The sequence below is a fragment of the Scardinius erythrophthalmus genome, assembly GCF_964197995.2.
Source record: "Scardinius erythrophthalmus genome assembly, contig: HAP1_SCAFFOLD_434, whole genome shotgun sequence".
NCBI classification, from domain to species: Eukaryota; Metazoa; Chordata; class Actinopteri; order Cypriniformes; family Leuciscidae; genus Scardinius; species Scardinius erythrophthalmus.
In genome coordinates, this window is record NW_028296181.1 from 3451 (window position 1) to 23421 (window position 19971).

The window sequence follows — 19971 nt, forward strand, 5'->3', positions numbered from 1 at the left end:
TCACAGCACTATAAACACTCTCACACACTGAAGATCTGATCAATATGCAAACACACTCCACATCATTTACCTGAAGACAGCAGAAACTCTCTCATTATGTTTGTGCAACAGCTTTGTATAGATGTTTATTCACTTGTTGCATTATTTTGGGCTGAGCTAAAACACAATAATGAGTGATTTGATGAAGACACTAAATGTTCTTGATTGACTGTAATAGTGGAGAACAGCTGCGTTCAGCAGAGAGACGGAGGAGAGAAACACCTGTTGTTTGAGCATCGGTAACTCAGTGTTTGTTTGTTCTTTATCTCTCAACATTTGAGACATGGTTTCCACATTTGTCTGCTAGAAATATAACTCACTTGGACATGTACAACACAATCACAGATTATGTGAGTTATTGTCAAACACAAAGAGGTCGTTGTTGAGACATAACCCTGTCCTGTTGAAACTCAGGCTGGGGATCGATGGAACAATGAGAGATAATTTACTGAAATAAGATCCACACAATCTAAATGTGTGCAAGAATGTTTTTGAAGAACAAAGAATGTTAAGTTTTGAATAAAATCAACAATTTTAAGTAACAAAAGATTTATTGTATTTTTTAAGGACTTCAAATTTAGCACAAAAACAACTGTGTGTGTGTTTGTGTGTGTGATCATGTGTGTGTGTTCTCAATTCCTGTCACACAACAGTTCAGTCACTAGCTATGGTGCCATCCTCCTATTTTATGTGAATTTTGGGATTGACTATTTTGATATTGAAATTCACAAACTAATTCACAGAGTGCAATGCGCCTATAAAATACCTAGGAAAGATATTCCATATTTCATAATTTCAGTAAACTATCCACATATTAAAATAATAGCTGATACATTCAAAGTCTCATATTTAAATAAAATAAACTCATATATCCTAAAACCCCTTAAATGTCTCTGATCGCCCATAAACACTGATCTCAGTAAAACTGCAGTATTTTATCTTGTAAAAATAACAGTGAAGTTTCCACACAATGAAGCGCTTTATTTCAGTGTTGAGCAATAACATCTTTATGAATGTTTAAGTGTGTTTGACTCGAGACTGAAGTGTTGCTGTGAGAGATCTGTCTTCTGCTCATGTGAGACTCAGACGCATCGCTGGATTCATAATTAATGCGTCCAGAAAACAGTGAATGGTCACAGACAGACTGATTGTGGGACGGTGGAGCGTCTGATCATGTTAAATACGGTTTCTCTCTTTCACTGAATCAGTTCATCTGTGACTCTTGTACATGATGATCTAAACAGCAGCTTTATGGAAGATGATTAATAAACTAGTCAAGCAACAACATGTTTATGATTCACTTTACAGTATGAGTGTATGATTAAGAAGAAAAAATGTGTGTGTGTGTGTGTGTGTGTGTGTGTGTGAGCAGCTGCAGTTTCAGTTCAGTCACTGTGACTCTGACTGACGGAGGTTTTTGTACGACTCTTTATCACTGTGTGAACCACTGAATGCTCTCAGGCCAGTATAAACTCTGACAGTAATAATGTCCAGCATCTTCAGTCTGGACTCCACTGATGGTCAGAGTGAAATCTCTGTTAGATCCACTGCCACTGAATCTAGATGGAGTTCCTGACTGGAGGCGGTTTGTTATATAAATCAGGAGTTTAGGAGCTTCTCCAGGTTTCTGTAAGTACCAGGCTAAGAAATCTCCATTACTATTCCAGTGCACATCTCTGCTGGTTTTACATTTGATATTCACAGTTCCTCCTGGTTGTTCTGCTGTTATTGAGGGACTCTGAGTGACGGTGATCTGTCCTCTACACTCTGAAACACAACAAGAAGAAAATACACTCAAAACTTTGACAATATACTTGAAGAAATGAATTAATATCAAACTTGTGCTCCACAAACCTTGAGCAAACGCTGTGAGAGTCCAGATGAAGATGATGATGAAGGTCATGTTGATGAAGATTGTTGTGTGTGTCAGTGATGAAGTGTTAAACTCACAGCACTATAAACACTCTCACACACTGAAGATCTGATCAATATGCAAACACACTCCACATCATTTCCCTGAAGACAGTCACTCATTAACAGACACAAAACACAATCACTGAAGTGAGAACAGAGTAAAAATTGTTTTTCATATTTGATCTTCTACAATAGGCAAGATGTTAAAAATTACAGAATTCAATTTAGTTCTGAATAAATCTACAAGACCAACTTCAGTATATGAACCTGAATATCTGCTGTGAGAATATTTTTACTGTGAGGAGCAGAGGAGCACGCCGACTGAAGTTTCAGAGATCTGACTAACACATCGGCAAAGTCAATGTATACTCAGAACTGTAGAGGTTAATAATGGGTTTAGCGTTTAGTGGCCATTTCCATAACACCAAAAAGGAGGACACTTTGCGGCATTTAGTGAGGCAAGAATAATTGCATAGGACTATGGTGTACTTGCAACTACAATACAATTTTGTCCATTATATCGATGGTATCATGATACAGTGATTCTGAAATAGTCTATTCGTTGCCAGAGAATTTGATCTACGATATATCGTAATGTAGACCTATGTGTAACAGAAGTGGCAAAAAAGTGTTTGTTCACAGTATTTGTATTTATTCAAGACATTGTGATGTCTGTTTCAAAAACTGACCACTGAGATGAACCTGTCTTGCAAAGTGCGCAGTGCCTGAAAACATAACATTTCTGGACTTCTGGAAATAACAGAAATACTTAAACAAATAATGAATGCGAAAATGAATTAAATATACATTTCAGTTCTTAAAGAAGTTCCCCCTTCTGCAGCAGCTCAGGCGACACCAGCTCCTCTAGGGTCATCATGGCCAAATTCGTGCTCTTTTGTCCATTCCGAATTAAATGAGGTCTGACGTTTCGGCATGTTAACGTTATGATATGAGGTAGCCAGCACGTGGACTCCATGACGTGGAGGCTTGTTAACGTTTTTAACCCATGATATATCAGATATTTTTCTGACAGCGCTTTCAGCCAATCGTTTGTTTGGCCAGAGATCTTACGCTGCTGCGTCCCAATAAAGATTCTAGAGCTGGGGTTTTTAGGCCGATTCAGCGCAACTCCAAAAATGAGTGTCAGGCTTGAGGCTGCGCCGGACAGGGGGCTTAAAATCCGGACGTATGGCCACCAACAGAGTGTTGTTAGACCAGTCTAAACAGGGTGAGCATTATTCTAACTAAGTGTACGTGTGAAACCACGGCATAATTATACAAAGTTCCCATTAGAAGTACCCTTACGAAAAAGAAGTTTATTCATGTGTGCTATTAGTATACTTCTTTTAATCTAAAAATAAGAAAGTATACTTTCAGTCTACTTTTTATGTACTTCTCAGAAATATACTTTATGTACTTCTGAGAAATATACTTCAAATTGCAGTTAAGTATACTTGACTTATACTGACAGAGAAGTCTAGTATATGTGGCCTATACTTGTTGATCGAGATATACTTAAAAGTATAATTAAGTATTCTAAGTATTCTTGGCTTGTACTTGTGTTTACTATTTTGATTGAGTAGCTTATTAATTATTTTTTTTTAAACATAATATTACACACCATCTTATAAACTAACATGTTCAGGTTTATATAGTAACAAGCTTTTGGGTGGAATAGTTTATAGAGTAAATAAAATAAGCATGGAAAATAAGTTTATTCAAGTGTTCTATTAGTATACTTCTTTTCAACTAAAAATAAGAAAGTATACTTTCAGTCTACATTTGATGTACTTCTCAAAAATATACTTTATGTACTTCTCAGAAATATACTTAATTACACTTAAGTGTACTTGACTTATACTGAGAGAAAAGTCCAAGTATATTTGGCCAGTACTTGTTCTCAATCTTTTGATCGGGATATACTTAAAAGTTTAATTATTCAAAGTATACTTGGCTTGTAGTTGTGTTAACTCTTTTGATCGAGTAGCCTATTAAATATACTTTTTTTACATAGTTTTTCATATACAGTCTTATGAAACTTTGTTTGAAAATATTGATTAAAATAATGATATAAAACAGATATGTTTCTAATTCTGCATATCTGAATTTTTGGGTAGGCTAGTCCACTGGTGCACATAGGAATTTACTCTAATTCTACTTTACTCTTTCCCACCATTGACTGAATTTTCCAGCTATCCATGTTTTCACTGTTATATGATAGGGGGCGCTATGACACATCTTCTAGTACAGAATATCCGGATCAAAACACAGGAGAAGAAGAAGCTGAAACAAGTAATAGAAGATTGCTCACTCAAATGTAAAATAATGTGATCATCAAACATTAAACGGCTTGTAAATCAAAACTACTTAATGTTTCCAAATGAAATGAAGCGTAGGCCTAACCCATGAAGAGAAAACGACTGAAGCTGTGGGGGTGTTGCACTCTAAGATCTATTATTAATAAAAGGCGGCAACTATAGAGCAAACTGAAATCACTCAGATCGCAAATGTGTCACTGATCTATAAGAGCACAACATCTCTTTCTGAACTCTATAATTATTAAGAGTGTCAGATTATTTTATATGGTTTTATTTCAGATTCAAGTGTGACGATGTTATTTCAGATCCTCCTTTGAGCAGCTGCAGTTTCAGTTCAGTCACTGTGACTCTGACTGACGGAGGTTTTTGTACGACTCTTTATCACTGTGTGAACCATTGAATGCTCTCAGGCCAGTATAAACTCAGACAGTAATAATGTCCAGCATCTTCAGTCTGGACTCCACTGATGGTCAGAGTGAAATCACTGTTAGATCCACTGCCACTGAATCTAGATGGAGTTCCTGACTGACGGGTGTTTGCTCTATAAATCAGGAGTTTAGGAGCTTCTCCAGGTTTCTGTAAGTACCAGGATAAATAATTTCCATTGTACACATCTCTGCTGGTTTTACATTTGATATTCACAGTTCCTCCTGGTTGTTCTGCTGTTATTGAGGGACTCTGAGTGACGGTGATCTGTCCTCTACACTCTGAAACACAACAAGAAGAAAATACACTCAAAACTTTGACAATATACTTGAAGAAATGAATTAATATCAAACTTGTGCTCCACAAACCTTGAGCAAACGCTGTGAGAGTCCAGATGAAGATGATGATGAAGGTCATGTTGATGAAGATTGTTGTGTGTGTCAGTGATGAAGTGTTAAACTCACAGCACTATAAACACTCTCACACACTGAAGATCTGATCAATATGCAAACACACTCCACATCATTTCCCTGAAGACAGAAGATACACTCACACTATGTTTGTGCAACAGCTTTGTATAGATGTTTATTTACTTGCTGCATTATTTTGGGCTGAGCTAAAACACAATAATGAGTGATTTGATGAAGACACTAAATGTTCTTGATTGACTGTAATAGTGGAGAACAGCTGCATTCAGCAGAGAGACGGAGGAGAGAAACACTGTTGTTTGAGCGTCGGTAACTCAGTGTTTGTTTGTTCTTTATCTCTCAAAATTTGAGACATGGTTTCCACATTTGTCTGCTAGAAATATAACTCACTTGGACATGTACAACACAATCACAGATTATGTGAGTTACTGTCAAACACAAAGAGGTCGTTGTTGAGACATAACCCTGTCCTGTTGTAACTCAGGCTGGGGATCGATGGAACAATGAGAGATAATTTACTGAAATAAGATCCACACAATCTAAATGTGTGCAAGAATGTTTTTGAAGAACAAAGAATAATCAGTTTTGAATAAAGTCAACAATTTTAAGTAACAAAAAATGTATTGTATTTTTTTGAGGACTTCAAATTTAGCACAAAAACAACTGCTGTGTGTGTTTGTGTGTGTGATCATGTGTGTGTGTTCTCAATTCCTGTCACACAACAGTTCAGTCACTAGCTATGGTGCCATCCTCCTATTTTATGTGAATTTTGGGATTGACTATCACATAAAAAAAACGTTGGATGGAAATGTCGAGATGAACATCAATTCTAAAAATGTGCAGAAAAAATCGTATGTGCTCGACTGAGGTGATGATGTTTTTATCCGATAAGAAGACATGCACATAAACTATAATGGAAACATATTCATAAATCCCTCAATGTGCAACAAAAACTCACATGATTTTGTCTTAACAGGGAATGTGATTGATAACTGGAATCATCTTAAGGGTTTGGTTGTAATATTTTTAATGAACTGTTAAAACTATCCTCACCGCAAACAGCCGTAACATAGCTAACTGTTTTAGCATGTGGGTTTGAAGTTATGAGTGTAAAGCATCAAATTAAACTAGAGAAATATCTACTTTAGATTATGCAAGTCAAATGATCTACAATACAATGATTGTTCGGCAAAAAATAATCTTTATAAAAATAATCATTTTTTACTTTTCCTCCTGAAAAATTGTTTTTGGTCATAAAACGTACAATGTTGATCACAGTCACATGATGCGGTGTGTGATATTGATGACATCACCATAGCTCTGACGTGTCAAACTGACCCAGTGTTACAACTCCGGTCTCCCCTAAATGTGAAATGAAGCTCTTGGGGTTTGAACATGATCTGCTCTATTCTGAGACCATCACAATCACTAAACCTGACAATGCAAATGAGATTTTCACCTCAAACTCACAGTTTCACTCTTTTACTGGTTCAACGCTCTGAACTGGAGCAGTTTCACTTCTGCTGATGGAGGGATGAGACCGTTATGAAGTTTGAGTGGTAGATTATATGACTTGTATGACTTATATAACGTAATGAGACTCTTCACTGGTAGATCACGTGTGACTGGACTAGAGGAGTAAATGTAGATGTTGATCTGATTCAATTCACGATTCATAGGTTTTTGATTATTTTTAAGAAAGATTTCTTTCTTATTCACTATGATATATTTTGAATTGAAATTCACAAACTAATTCACAGAGTGCAGATAAGTTTTCAATTTAAGAAGATAAGTTTTCAATTTAGATTTAAAAATAGCAATTGAAGGTGCAAGGCAATTGGGTCCATAGACGAGGGGCGGCAACAGCAAAGGCTCTATCTCCCTTAGATGTTAGACAGGAGCGAGGGATAGATAAAAGAGCCCCGTCTGAAGATCTTAAAGATCTAGTGGATGACAGAGGAGCAAGACGATCTCTTAAGATATAATGGAGCTTGATCATTAAGAGCTTTAAAAACATATATAAGATATAATGGAGCATTAATAATGGAGAGCTTTAAAAACAAACAACAGAATTTTAAACTGAATTCAAATGGATCGGGAGCAAATGAAGCGAAGCTATAATTGGGGTGACATGATCGTATTTCTTTGTCCCGGTCAGCAGCCTTGCAGCATTTTGCACCATCTGGAGGCGTGCAAGTGATGATTGAGGAAGACCCAAATACAATGAATTACAGTAGTCTAAGCGTGAGGTAATAAAAGCATGAATAACCTTCTCCAAGTCTTGGAATGACAAAAATGATTTAAGTTTGGAAATTGACCACAATTGATCAAAACTATTCTTTACAACAGAATTAATTTGTTTAGATAAACATAATTCTGAGTCAAGATTGACTCCAAGGTTCCTGACCTGAGAGGAAACTGAGGGGAAATGGTTACCCAGCTCCTTAATAATAGGGCCAAAAACAATAATTTCTGATTTGTCCTCATTAAGTTGGAGAAAGTTAATTGATAACCATTCCTTAATGTCCCGGATGCAATCCATCAAGGTCTGAATGTAACCGCCAGCTTTCAACGGCAGATACAGCGGTGTATCATCGGCATAAAAATGGAATAAAACATTGTGCTTCTTAATAATTTCCCCCAACGGACGCATATATAAGGTTAAAAAGAAGTGGACCCAGAATAGAGCCCTGAGGTACTCCACTAATAATAGCAGCAGAAGATGAAGAGAACTTGCCTATCTCCACAGAAAAAGACTTGTCTTTAAGATATGATCTAAACCACTGTAAGGCTAATACAGAATAAATGCTCTAAACACCTAAGAAGAATATTATGGTCTACAGTATCAAAGGCAGCTGTAAGATCAAGTAAGATCAATACAGCATTTTTACCAGCATCAACTGTAAGTAAAATGTTATTAATCACTTTTAGCAAGACAGACTCTGTGCTTTGATGGGCAGTAAAACCAGATTGAAAAGGTTGTAATAACTTGGCTGCATTTAAAAACAAGTTCAATTGAGACAGCACAACTTTATCTAAAAGTTTTGATAAAAATGATTATTTAAGACAGGCCGATAAATATTAAAGCAACCCTCATCCAGACCTGTTTCTTAAGCAGAGGCTGAACAACCGCATGCTTAAACTATTTAGAACTAGATGAATTAATCAACACTTGGACGCTGGGGCCAATAGGAAAAGCTGCTTTTAATCTCTGATGGAATAGTGAGAGATTGAGTGGGGTGGTAGTTATCTTTGTAAACTCCACCCTCTGGCCCAAAAACCGGTGTCGTGGTCGAAGGGAATTCAGCGTGTATGTGAATTCAGGCGCTTCTGGAAAAATCACTTTAATTTATTAAACACTCTCAGAAAAAAAGGTACAAAAGCTGTCACTGGGACAGTACAGTACCCTTCAAAAGGGTTCTAATATGTACCATTTAGGTACTAATATGTACACGTTTGGTACCAATATGTACCTTTGAGGGACTTATATGCACTCTTTAGGTACAAAGGTGTACCTTTTGAAAAGGATACCGCCACAGTGACAGCTTTTGTACCTTTTTTTCGGAGAGTGAACAGTTGATTTCTAATTTTAATTCTGACTCCATGAATAATTTAATCTGACTTCAAATTTAAGTGACTCTTTGTTTTTTCAAATTTTCTATCTTAACAGCTGATCCTCAGATTAGTTGTGATTTAATTTAGAACAAGGATTATTCTGGGCATCTCATAATCTCAAATATTCATTCATTAAGGACCCGGTGTCGCTTTGAGACGTCACGTCGCAAATGTGCGCTCACGATCACAAACTAGCCAGTCCTGAAATAGTCAGAGGATGCAGTGCAACTACTTTACCCTAAGCGGCCTCTCACTGCTGACTCATAACAAAGGTGTAATTTTTTTTTAATATTTGCGAGCTTGCAACGTGCTAAGTCAGTGATAGTCAGAAATCGGAAGGTCTCCTTAATGATGTGCCCCATGCTCCATTCATAGTGCCTTCGGTTTGATCTATCCTGGACAGAGACAGAGAGATGAACAACCATATGAGAATAGATAAACCAACAATTATCTAAAATAATGATCAAAATCATTTCTTATCATTTCTGAAATTAAGTTCATTTTTGTGTTTCTTCACTGTTGAGTGTGAGAGTGTGTGAGCAGCTGCAGTTTCAGTTCAGTCACTGTGACTCTGACTGACGGAGGTTTTTGTACGACTCTTTATCACTGTGTGAATGTACGATCACTCCCACAATTACTATAAGAATTTGCTCTGCAATGGAAACTCTGACAGTAATAATGTCCAGCATCTTCAGTCTGGACTCCACTGATGGTCAGAGTGAAATCACTGTTAGATCCACTGCCACTGAATCTAGATGGAGTTCCTGACTCGAGGCGGTCTGCATAACGAATCAGGAGTTTAGGAGCTTCTCCAGGTTTCTGTAAGTACCAGAATATATAATGAGCTCTACTGTAATAAACATCACTGCTGGTTTTACATTTGATATTCACAGTTCCTCCTGGTTGTTCTGCTGTTATTGAGGGACTCTGAGTGACGGTGATCTGTCCTATACACTCTGAAACACAACAAGAAGAAAATCACCAGAATAAATGAATGATCTTTGCTAAAACAAGTAAATGTAAAGTAGTAAATGCAGTGAAAGTGAGTGTCACCGTTGAGGAGCAGCAGCAGAGAGCAGAAGATCAGTGTGTGTGTCCTCATCTTTACTGGGAATGAGTGAAACTGAAGGACAGAGATGTTGGATGAACAGTCTGACTGACAGACGCTGATATTGAGCTTCAGTCTCAGGGGTGGGACACAAATTCAAAGCCGTTTCCTCTCAAATGAGTCTCAGTCACGACAGAAGAGCAGAAATGAGGAATATGACAATGTTCAGAAGTTCATTTTCCCTCATCAAACACTCAATAATAGTTTGTTTCTCTGTGATTCACTCTTGGCAGAAAACTGGATGTCGGCAGTAAATAATCAAATCAGTTTAAAAATAATAATTATTAATTATTATTATTTTTAATCTAAGGTGGAAACAGGCTTGAATATTTCTTTTTCTGATCTGTCGTCTGCTCTGCTTTGTGTGTTTCATACACAACTGTATGAGTGCTTTATCATTCAGTCATAATTTTATTACAATTCAATCAACATAGTTTGAAATAAAATAATAACTTCATGTGTTTGAGTCCATTTGTCTTGTTTTCATTTCAGGTCTTTCATTGGATCAGGGCTTTTGCTCACATATTAATAAACTTCAGCGAAGCATTAAAACACCTGCAGATTCATGATGAACCTCACAGAGATTATGATATAGATTGAAGATAAACATGGGGAAGCGAAATAAACCTAAAATTCTTGGGACAGCAGCATGTGTCCAAATTTTAATCTTAACCGTTCTATTTCATCAGAAACGATCTGTAAACAGGGCTTTAAGTGTAAAATACCGAACTTGTCCTTTAATGTCAGTAAGTTAAGGGGTGTATAATGCCCTTTTCACAAGATGTAAAATAAGTCTCTGATGTCCCCAGAGTGTGTGTGTGTGAAGTTTTAGCTCAAAATACCCCACAGATATTTTTATAGCATGTTAAAATCATCACTGTTTGAGGGTGAGCAAAAACACACCGTTGCAAATGAGCTGCTGCTCCCGGCACAGGGGGCGGAGCTTCAAGAGCTGGTGTGTGTGTGTGTGTTAGCAGTTCCAAAAATTTCAAAAACGTTAGAAAAGTGAAATCATAAATAAATGTATTAATAAAGTAATAATTCCAGCGCTCAATAGGAGGGAGAGGCTTAGATATGTATTCGACTTATTGATCAGTGCAGAAATAGACCGCTTTCTATGAAACCAGTGTTTTCATCATTTAAGTAGCCTATATTAAAATAATATGGTAAGAAATGCCAGTTTCCAATATCATGACGCTGTTCATCACTCACACTAACAAATCAACGCATTTCATCGAAAATATCAACGCATTGTGCAGCATATTGCTGTAAAACCCACTGAGGAAAACCTTTCAGAGGTGAGAATTGTGTTTATATGTAGAACTCAATAAGCAATATCCATATCCAGAATTATCACATTAATGATCAAATAAATGCTGTGAAAAAATGTGTGTGTGTGTGTGTGTGTGTGTGTGAGAACATACATTTACATGGGAACATGTATGTTCAATATATGTACACAATAATTAATAATATTTTAATTTTTTTATATAGCCATGGTCAATGCATATATTGCAGTATATTGAAGAATATAAGCACTACTGTAGTTTCCCATATATGGAAATGTATTAAATGTAATATATAGCATTATATTTTACAGTATATTCCCATATATTTTTGTTCTGTAAGGGCAGGGACACTGGTGGGCTTTGTCTAGTTGTTTCTCTCAGCGTATGCTTTTATTTCTGACCTCTATAATCTAATAAAGAGTTTAATTTAGATGGTTTTATTTCAGATGCAAGTGTGACGATGTTATTTCAGATCCTCCTTTGAGCAGCTGCAGTTTCAGTTCAGTCACTGTGACTCTGACTGACGGAGGTTTTTGTACGACTCTTTATCACTGTGTGAACCACCGAATGCTCTCAGGCCAGTATAAACTCTGACAGTAATAATGTCCAGCATCTTCAGTCTGGACTCCACTGATGGTCAGAGTGAAATCACTGTTAGATCCACTGCCACTGAATCTAGATGGAGTTCCTGACTGGAGGGTGTTGGCATAATAAATCAGGAGTTTAGGAGCTTCTCCAGGTTTCTGTAAGTACCAGGATAAACAATTTCCATTGTACACATCTCTGCTGGTTTTACATTTGATATTCACAGTTCCTCCTGGTTGTTCTGCTGTTATTGAGGGACTCTGAGTGACGGTGATCTGTCCTCTACACTCTGAAACACAACAAGAAGAAAATACACTCAAAACTTTGACAATATACTTGAAGAAATGAATTAATATCAAACTTGTGCTCCACAAACCTTGAGCAAACGCTGTGAGAGTCCAGATGAAGATGATGATGAAGGTCATGTTGATGAAGATTGTTGTGTGTGTCAGTGATGAAGTGTTAAACTCACAGCACTATAAACACTCTCACACACTGAAGATCTGATCAATATGCAAACACACTCCACATCATTTCCCTGAAGACAGTCACTCATTAACAGACACAAAACACAATCACTGAAGTGAGAACAGAGGAAAAATAGAAAGTTTTTCATAATATTTGATCTTCTACAATAGTCAAAATGTTAAAAATGCTATTAAATTCAGTTCTGATTACAGACCAACTTCAGTATTAATCTGAATCTCTGCTGTGAGCAGATTTAAATTTGAGCAACAGTGAGACATTTAAGATTATTTACACTTTTACCAATAATTGGAATATATATATATTTTAAATATACTTTGCTACGAGTATTTTTCTAATAATCTGTTAGTCTGCCTTTACATTGCTTTAATGTGTAATAATTGTAACATGTCACATCCATGCGGAGTGAATCCAGCATTTAATATAGCCTCGGGCGATGACGTCATCGGCGCGCACCCGCGACGCGAGGCTATAAATAGATGAGCCACAGGTGCATCATCAGGATATTTCGTCATCAGAGGCCATTCTGTGTATGTGTGCGTCAGAAGCATCTCTAACTCTCTATCTGCTACAGATCTTGCTAGGAGTTAGTTTTCAACTGGCAGTGTGCAGAATTTTCTCTTTTTCTCTCTTAGTAAGTGCTGTGTTCCTCCATGTTCTCGTCCTATGTTAGAACTGGATACACACACTTACTTCTTTGTTTGTTTGGGGATAGAGCATGCTGCCCTTTCGTTTGAGCATGGTGATTGCGAGCACAGTGAATGTTCACATACACAAAAGAAATATATTTGAAATATATTTTGAAAATATATTTTTGGAATATATGCAAATATTTGAAATTGGCCCAATAAATATAGTTTAGTTAAATATATGTAAATATATTTTCATATATGTTTAACTTTTGCAAATTGTTTCATTTGAAATATATTTTGAAATTTAAAAAGTTAACATTTTCACAAACAAACAACATATTTTCTAGATAGACCACTTCAGCCATGGATGTGGGCATGGGAGAGCAGTGTTTTACCACTTTCCCCACTGGTCAAGGACCGAACCGGCAACCCTTCGGTTACAAGCCCAAAGCCCTAACCAATAAGCCAAGGCTGCCCCTTTACTGACTTTATTGGCCTAAAATGACAATTTTATGTAGGAAATAACACACAGAATGCAGAGTTTTTCCCCCTATTTTTACAGAATTGAATACAGTTATTTAATAGTGTGTGTATGCAGCGTTAGACACTGAGTTCTATCTATTGTTTAAGTGCACTTCACTGTTGGAGTGTCACTTATACTTGCATCATAAATATTGTGCATATTTTCAATATTTAAATGACTTCAGGAAAGATGTCAATAAAACAACAATAAATCTAATAATTGCACTTAGTGTTAGGTACGTGCCACCTAATATGGCCTAATAGTCCTAGGAAAGCAACTATCTGTTATTTTACATTGCAGTCATTTAAATGTAAGTACAGCATTAATTACAGCTGTGTGTCATAATACAGTAGTGAAATATGGTAGCCTACGGTTGTGTATTGGGGAAAAGGTAGAGGAATTACTATGATCAAAATACATTTTCGACCCTTCTTTAGCAAGCTTAACATTTTATGACCATATATTTACATTACAATTATTACATTATAAATGTAAATATATTTCACACTTAACATCATATATTTTTGTTATATTTCAGAATATATTTCAAAATGATAAATATAAGTGAACAACAATGCAAATATATTTCAATGTATTTGGAATATATGCCACATATATTTTTGACACTTTAAAATATATTTCAATATTTTTTTTTTTCTGTATGGGTTCACAGTTAATGCTTTGCTTATTTCAAAGGGGTAGCAGCACCCGCAGTCGCTCTCAGCAGCCTCGTTTTATACCAGAGACCAAAATCCTGAGTTTTTTTGTCCCAGGTCTGTGGGGGTGTGCCCCTTCGGGACGGGGAATGTAAAATACATCAATCAGCTCCTACCTGACACCCTCACAAAACCACTGTAACATCCTTGCCACCTCTGGTGATTCGGGGGGCAGCGGTTTCCTGCGAAATGTTGAATGTTCTTTTGTTTCCTGTTATCACCAAGGACACAGAACATTTATCATTCCCCTAACAGGAAGTATTAAAGAGACTTTGGCAGCGTGAAAGCTACTGCCGGGTATCTCTTGTTGTGTCCTAAAGACAGGAAAAAGGAATACGTTGCCCTCTTCGTTTTAACGGTGTGGTTCCCACTACCGTGAAACAGGAGTAGGCACAACTGCTGTCTTAAGAAAGAAAGAAATGGGGGACTTCGTCCGTTTTTAGATCTTTGAGGCTTGAACTGTTCCGTCAGAACGCTCAAGTTCAAGATGCTAACTATCAAGAAGATCGTGTTACAAATTCAACATCGCGATTGGTTCTTCACCGTCGATCTTAAAGACGCATATTTTCACATAGAAATATTGCCACAGGAAGTTCCCGAAGATTGCTTTTGTGGGCGAAGCTTACCAATATCGGGTCTTTCCATTCGACCTAGCCATGTTACATAGACGACTGGCCCAGTCTCAAGAGCTTGCGCTTCGACATCGAGATCGATCCCCGCTCATCTTCTCTCTATGGGGCTGAGTTGCAACGCCAAGAAGAGCGTACACTCTCTTCCCCAGAGGGTAATGTGCTTGGGGGTTAAATGGGACTTTGTCACCATCGGGGGCACAACTGTCCCCCACTTGTCAAGACCATTTTAAACACCCTAAAGCAACATCTGGCTAGGTCAGGACATTACATAGGTCTCATGGCAGCTGCGTCCACAGTGATCCATCTGGGCCTTTTGCACATGAGACCACTTCGGTTGTTGCTCAAAATCGCTATAAAATCCCCAAGGGCAAAAAAAGGCAAGAGCACGTGCTGAACGCTTCATGTAATTTCTAAAATCCATCTTTATGGTAATGGTTACGCGCTGTGGCTTCGTTCCCTTTCTATGTGGTTTAGACCCCGATTCCTTACTTTGGGTCCCACTTTAGATGCGTCTTGCCGTCGCAGAATGCTAACGACAGATGCCTCCCTGTCGGGCTCCCTGCCTGTCGGGCTCCCTCGCCTCTTCAAGTGCTCTGGCAAGAGGTGCCCCCTTGCAATTTGTTTGTGATGCGGCAGGCTGGTCCTCTCTGCACACATTCATAAGATTTTATAGTTTGGATGCTCATGCAACTCCGGGCTCTCACGTTCTTGAGTCGACATCACAAGCTAATGTCTGAGGCCTTCTTGCGTTCTTGTGAGCACAACTACACAACCGTAAGGGGTCCAGGCACCTTCAAGCACGGCGGCGTGGGTATTCTCGTTCCCAATGCGCTGAGCAGCGCAGCATCGAGTGTAGCTTTTGAAAGGGAACGTTCCGGGTTACTTGACTGTAACCCTGTTCCCTGAAAAAGCGGAACGAGATGCTGCGCTGCATTGCCGTGCTGAAGATGTCCCAGGACTGCTCTTCAGACAAAATATCCTGATGATGCACCTGTGGCTCATCTATTTATAGCCTCGCGTCGCGGATGCGCACCGATGATGTCATCGGCCGAGGCTATATTACCTCCGGGTCAATTCTATTGACGTGTTACACACAATATTCACAGCTGGTCACGATTAAAGACGTTCCCGATGCGCTAAGCAGCGCAGCATCTCGTTCCACTTTTCAAGGGGACCAGGGATGAGCCAGTAGAGGTCAGTGATTTATCTTCATTATCTGTCAGATCCTCTTCTTTGAGCGGATGAACTGCTGGATCATCAGGATGAGAGTCGAGGTCTAAGAGCAGCGCTGGCCTTCACTGGTGTGTGTTCATACAGGACTGTGTGTGTTTATACAGTGTAAGTTGATACTGTACTGACTGATTGATAAGGAGCAGAACCTGCCTGAAATTTAAAACAAATACCACCGAGACTCTGGCACCCTTATGAAAAGAAAATATGTTTCCCATATATGAATGATCAAAATATTAAATGGTTTAACAGTATATTTGAAAAATATGTAATATACCATAATGTAATTTTATATTCAGTAATAATGAACTAGAAATCTGTTGCAACTCATTCCGTGAAAATATATATATATGTATATGTGTGTGTGTGAACATACATTCACATTTATATGGGAACATGTATATGCAATATATGTACACAATAATTAATATTTTATATGTATTAATATATAGCCATGGTCATGCATATATTGCAGTATTGAAAAATATAAGCACTAGTTTCCCATATATGGAAATGTATTATGTAATATATCTCATTATATTTTGCAGTATATTCCCATATATTTTTGTTCTGTAAGGGCAGGGACACTGGTGGACTTTGTCTAGTTGTTTCTCTCAACGTATGCTTTCATTTCTGACCTCTATAATCTAATAAAGAGTTTAATTTAGATGGTTTTATTTCAGATGCAAGTGTGACGATGTTATTTCAGATCCTCCTTTGAGCAGCTGCAGTTTCAGTTCAGTCACTGTGACTCTGACTGACGGAGGTTTTTGTACGACTCTTTATCACTGTGTGAACACTAGATCACTCACACAATAATTATCAGAATCTGTTCTGCAATGGAAACTCTGACAGTAATAATGTCCAGCATCTTCAGTCTGGACTCCACTGATGGTCAGAGTGAAATCACTGTAAGATCCACTGCCACTGAATCTAGATGGAGTTCCTGACTGGAGAGTGTTTACATAACTAATCAGGAGTTTAGGAGCTTCTCCAGGTTTCTGTAAGTACCAGTGTAAACGATTTCCACTGAGCACATCACTGCTGGTTTTACATTTGATATTCACAGTTCCTCCTGGTTGTTCTGCTGTTATTGAGGGACTCTGAGTGACGGTGATCTGTCCTCTACACTCTGAAACACAACAAGAAGAAAATACACTCAAAACTTTGACAATATACTTGAAGAAATGAATTAATATCAAACTTGTGCTCCACAAACCTTGAGCAAACGCTGTGAGAGTCCAGATGAAGATGATGATGAAGGTCATGTTGATGAAGATTGTTGTGTGTGTCAGTGATGAAGTGTTAAACTCACAGCACTATAAACACTCTCACACACTGAAGATCTGATCAATATGCAAACACACTCCACATCATTTCCCTGAAGACAGAAGAAACACTGTTTTGTCTTTTAGTGTCTTTGCTAATAAACTTCTGTGGATCATTTTCAGAAACAGAAACTCATGATTTACTTGATGTTATTTTGGGTCGATCTTCTCGCTCTAAACACTGTTTTAATGATCAGTTTCATTCAGACTTTGATGCTGAGAGAATTTAATACCTGAGCTGCAGATTTATATCATCCATGATACTGTATAACAGGTCAAAGGTCATCCAATAGAGAATGACCATCTAAATCTGGCTGAAGATTTCATTATAAAGCTTATATTTCATCAGAAAGATGTTTTCATCATGATTTTGTGGCTCTTAAATGATCTGATGAAACTGTATGATGTGTGTGTTTTTAAAAGAAGGTTTAAGGTTTTTATTTGGCAAAGATATTCTTAATTTATCACAAAATGTATTCTTGAAAAGCTTAACCTAATTTCAAATCTCATTTATTGTCACATTTAATTCTATTTTATGGATTGATTTCACCAACTGATGTATTCATTTTTTTATTATTATTATAAATATGCCATATTTGGTGATATTCTGTTTTTTTATTGAATGATTTACATTAGTACTTTCACATGTAATGTATGCTAACATTTCATTTTATTTTAATTAAATTTGATATTGACAAAATTATCATTTAGAGACTCCCATTAAGATGTGTAAAGATCAGAGTCTTTCTGATTATATTATTTATTTAGATTTAATAGTTTTCATGCATTAAGAGACATTTAGAGACGATGAGACAGTTCAATAATCCTGATGTTGAGTCTCATATCTGTGTGTGTGTGTGTGTGTGTGTGTGTGTGTGTGTGTGTGTGTGTGTGTGTGTGTGTCGTCCGTCTCTTTCTCTGCTGGAGTGTGTGTTCGTTTGAGTGTGACGGAGGTTTTTGTACGACTCTTTCACTAGAATGAAACACTGTGGTACACTTTCGGTGGAGGAACTGAATTGACGATCAGAAGCTGTAAGTCTTTCTTAAATTATCTAATAAAAACGTATGATGTGTGTGTTTTTAGAAAGAGATTTAAGGTTATTTAACAGCATTTGGCAACAATATTCTTAATTTATTACAAAAATAAATTATTGAAATGCTTTATTTGCTTTACTTTACTTCAACTTTTATTTATTGTCGCGTTTTAGTCTATTTTACTGATTGATTTCACGCATTCATACATTTAAATGTAATTTTGTCTGCTATATTATGAATGTCATATTTGGTGATATTCTATGTTTATTACATTTCAGGAGTGTGTTCTGTTAAAAGGGTGAAAACACCACAATTTGTCGATGAGGATGAGCGCTTCAGTGCCGAGCAAACCCCTGTTTCTCACTGTCAGTGTGGAGCCACCGAATCCATTTGAGACGTGGCAGAAAGTCTTTCATAATGACGGAGATGCATGGCCGGAGATACGCAGACGAGGGGTCTCGCTGCTTTGCTTGGGGACGGAAGGCCAGCGCCTGTTTTATACTCTGCCAGATCAAGGTACTACTTTTGATGAAGCATGAGTGTTTCTGAGACCATCACAATCACTAAACCTGACAATGCAAATGAGATTTTCAACTGAAACGCTCTGAACTGGAACAGTTTCTCCTGTGCTTATGGATTCATTAGTCAGTTTGTTAATAAGATTTCATCTTTATGAGTTACATGTTGGCTCATCATAACCCACACTATATTCACACATGAACAAACTTTAATCTTTATTATAAAAAATTAACTATAAATAAATTTCCACTGTACATGGATGTGTTAAACTGCACACAAAAAACATCAGTATGAAATGTTGATATTGATCCAGTGTTTGATAAAGCTGTCATATAGCACTGTTAAATTACACAATACATATAAAATAAATAGGAAATTATTATTATTTTTTGATGGTGGACTGCACCTGTTTGCTAATCTGGTCTTTAATTTCTAAATTAATTTTAAAATTCTATGTAAAGATATTAATTAAAATTATATAAATGTTCATCTGCTCTGTAATTGAGATTTGTGTTTTGTGATGCTGTTAATATATGAAGGATAAACTCGATAAAATCGATAGACTTATTAAACTGATCGAGCAGAACATCTTTATGATGCAGTGATTCAGTTTAGAAAGAAGAATGAGGATAAATCATAAATGCAGAAAAACAAAAATATGGTGAAAGATTGAAAAATATCCACTAAGTGAAGATCAAACGCGACTGAATTTCCTCACAAATGACTGAAAATAACAGGAGAAAAATGACTTATGAAAAATCATGATCAAAACTGTCATAGACTGACCAAGCTCAAACTTTTATATTATTATAATATATTAATATAATGATATTATTGCTTATTATAAGATAATATTGCTTTTCTTAGTGTGTGTGTGTGTGTGTGTGTGTGAGTGTTTGAGCAGCTGCAGTTTCAGTTCAGTCACTGTGACTCTGACTGACGGAGGTTTTTGTACGACTCTTTATCACTGTGTGAACACATCTTTACTGTTGATTTCATGGAAACTCTGACAGTAATAATGTCCAGCATCTTCAGTCTGGACTCCACTGATGGTCAGAGTGAAATCACTGTTAGATCCACTGCCACTGAATCTAGATGGAGTTCCTGACTGGAGGGTTTTTACATAACGAATCAGGAGTTTAGGAGCT

At 37.1% G+C, this 19971-nt stretch overlaps 4 gene segments (V, D, J or C); all 4 read right to left on the reverse strand.

The window, feature by feature from the left end:
- Positions 1 to 1120: 1120 nt before the first annotated feature.
- On the reverse strand, positions 1121 to 2076 carry LOC308686564 (Ig kappa chain V region 4135-like). The segment is given in 2 exons: positions 1894 to 2076; positions 1121 to 1806 (listed from the first exon to the last, which is right to left on the reverse strand).
- A 149-nt stretch (positions 2077 to 2225) lies between these two features.
- On the reverse strand, positions 2226 to 6159 carry LOC308686567 (Ig kappa chain V region 4135-like). The segment is given in 2 exons: positions 5066 to 6159; positions 2226 to 4978 (listed from the first exon to the last, which is right to left on the reverse strand).
- A 4425-nt stretch (positions 6160 to 10584) lies between these two features.
- LOC308686566 (Ig kappa chain V region 4135-like) lies at positions 10585 to 15590 on the reverse strand. The segment is given in 2 exons: positions 12099 to 15590; positions 10585 to 12011 (listed from the first exon to the last, which is right to left on the reverse strand).
- Positions 15591 to 16246: 656 nt separating this feature from the next.
- LOC308686565 (Ig kappa chain V region S211-like) lies at positions 16247 to 17573 on the reverse strand. The segment is given in 2 exons: positions 17161 to 17573; positions 16247 to 17073 (listed from the first exon to the last, which is right to left on the reverse strand).
- Between the last annotated feature and the right edge of the window lie 2398 nt (positions 17574 to 19971).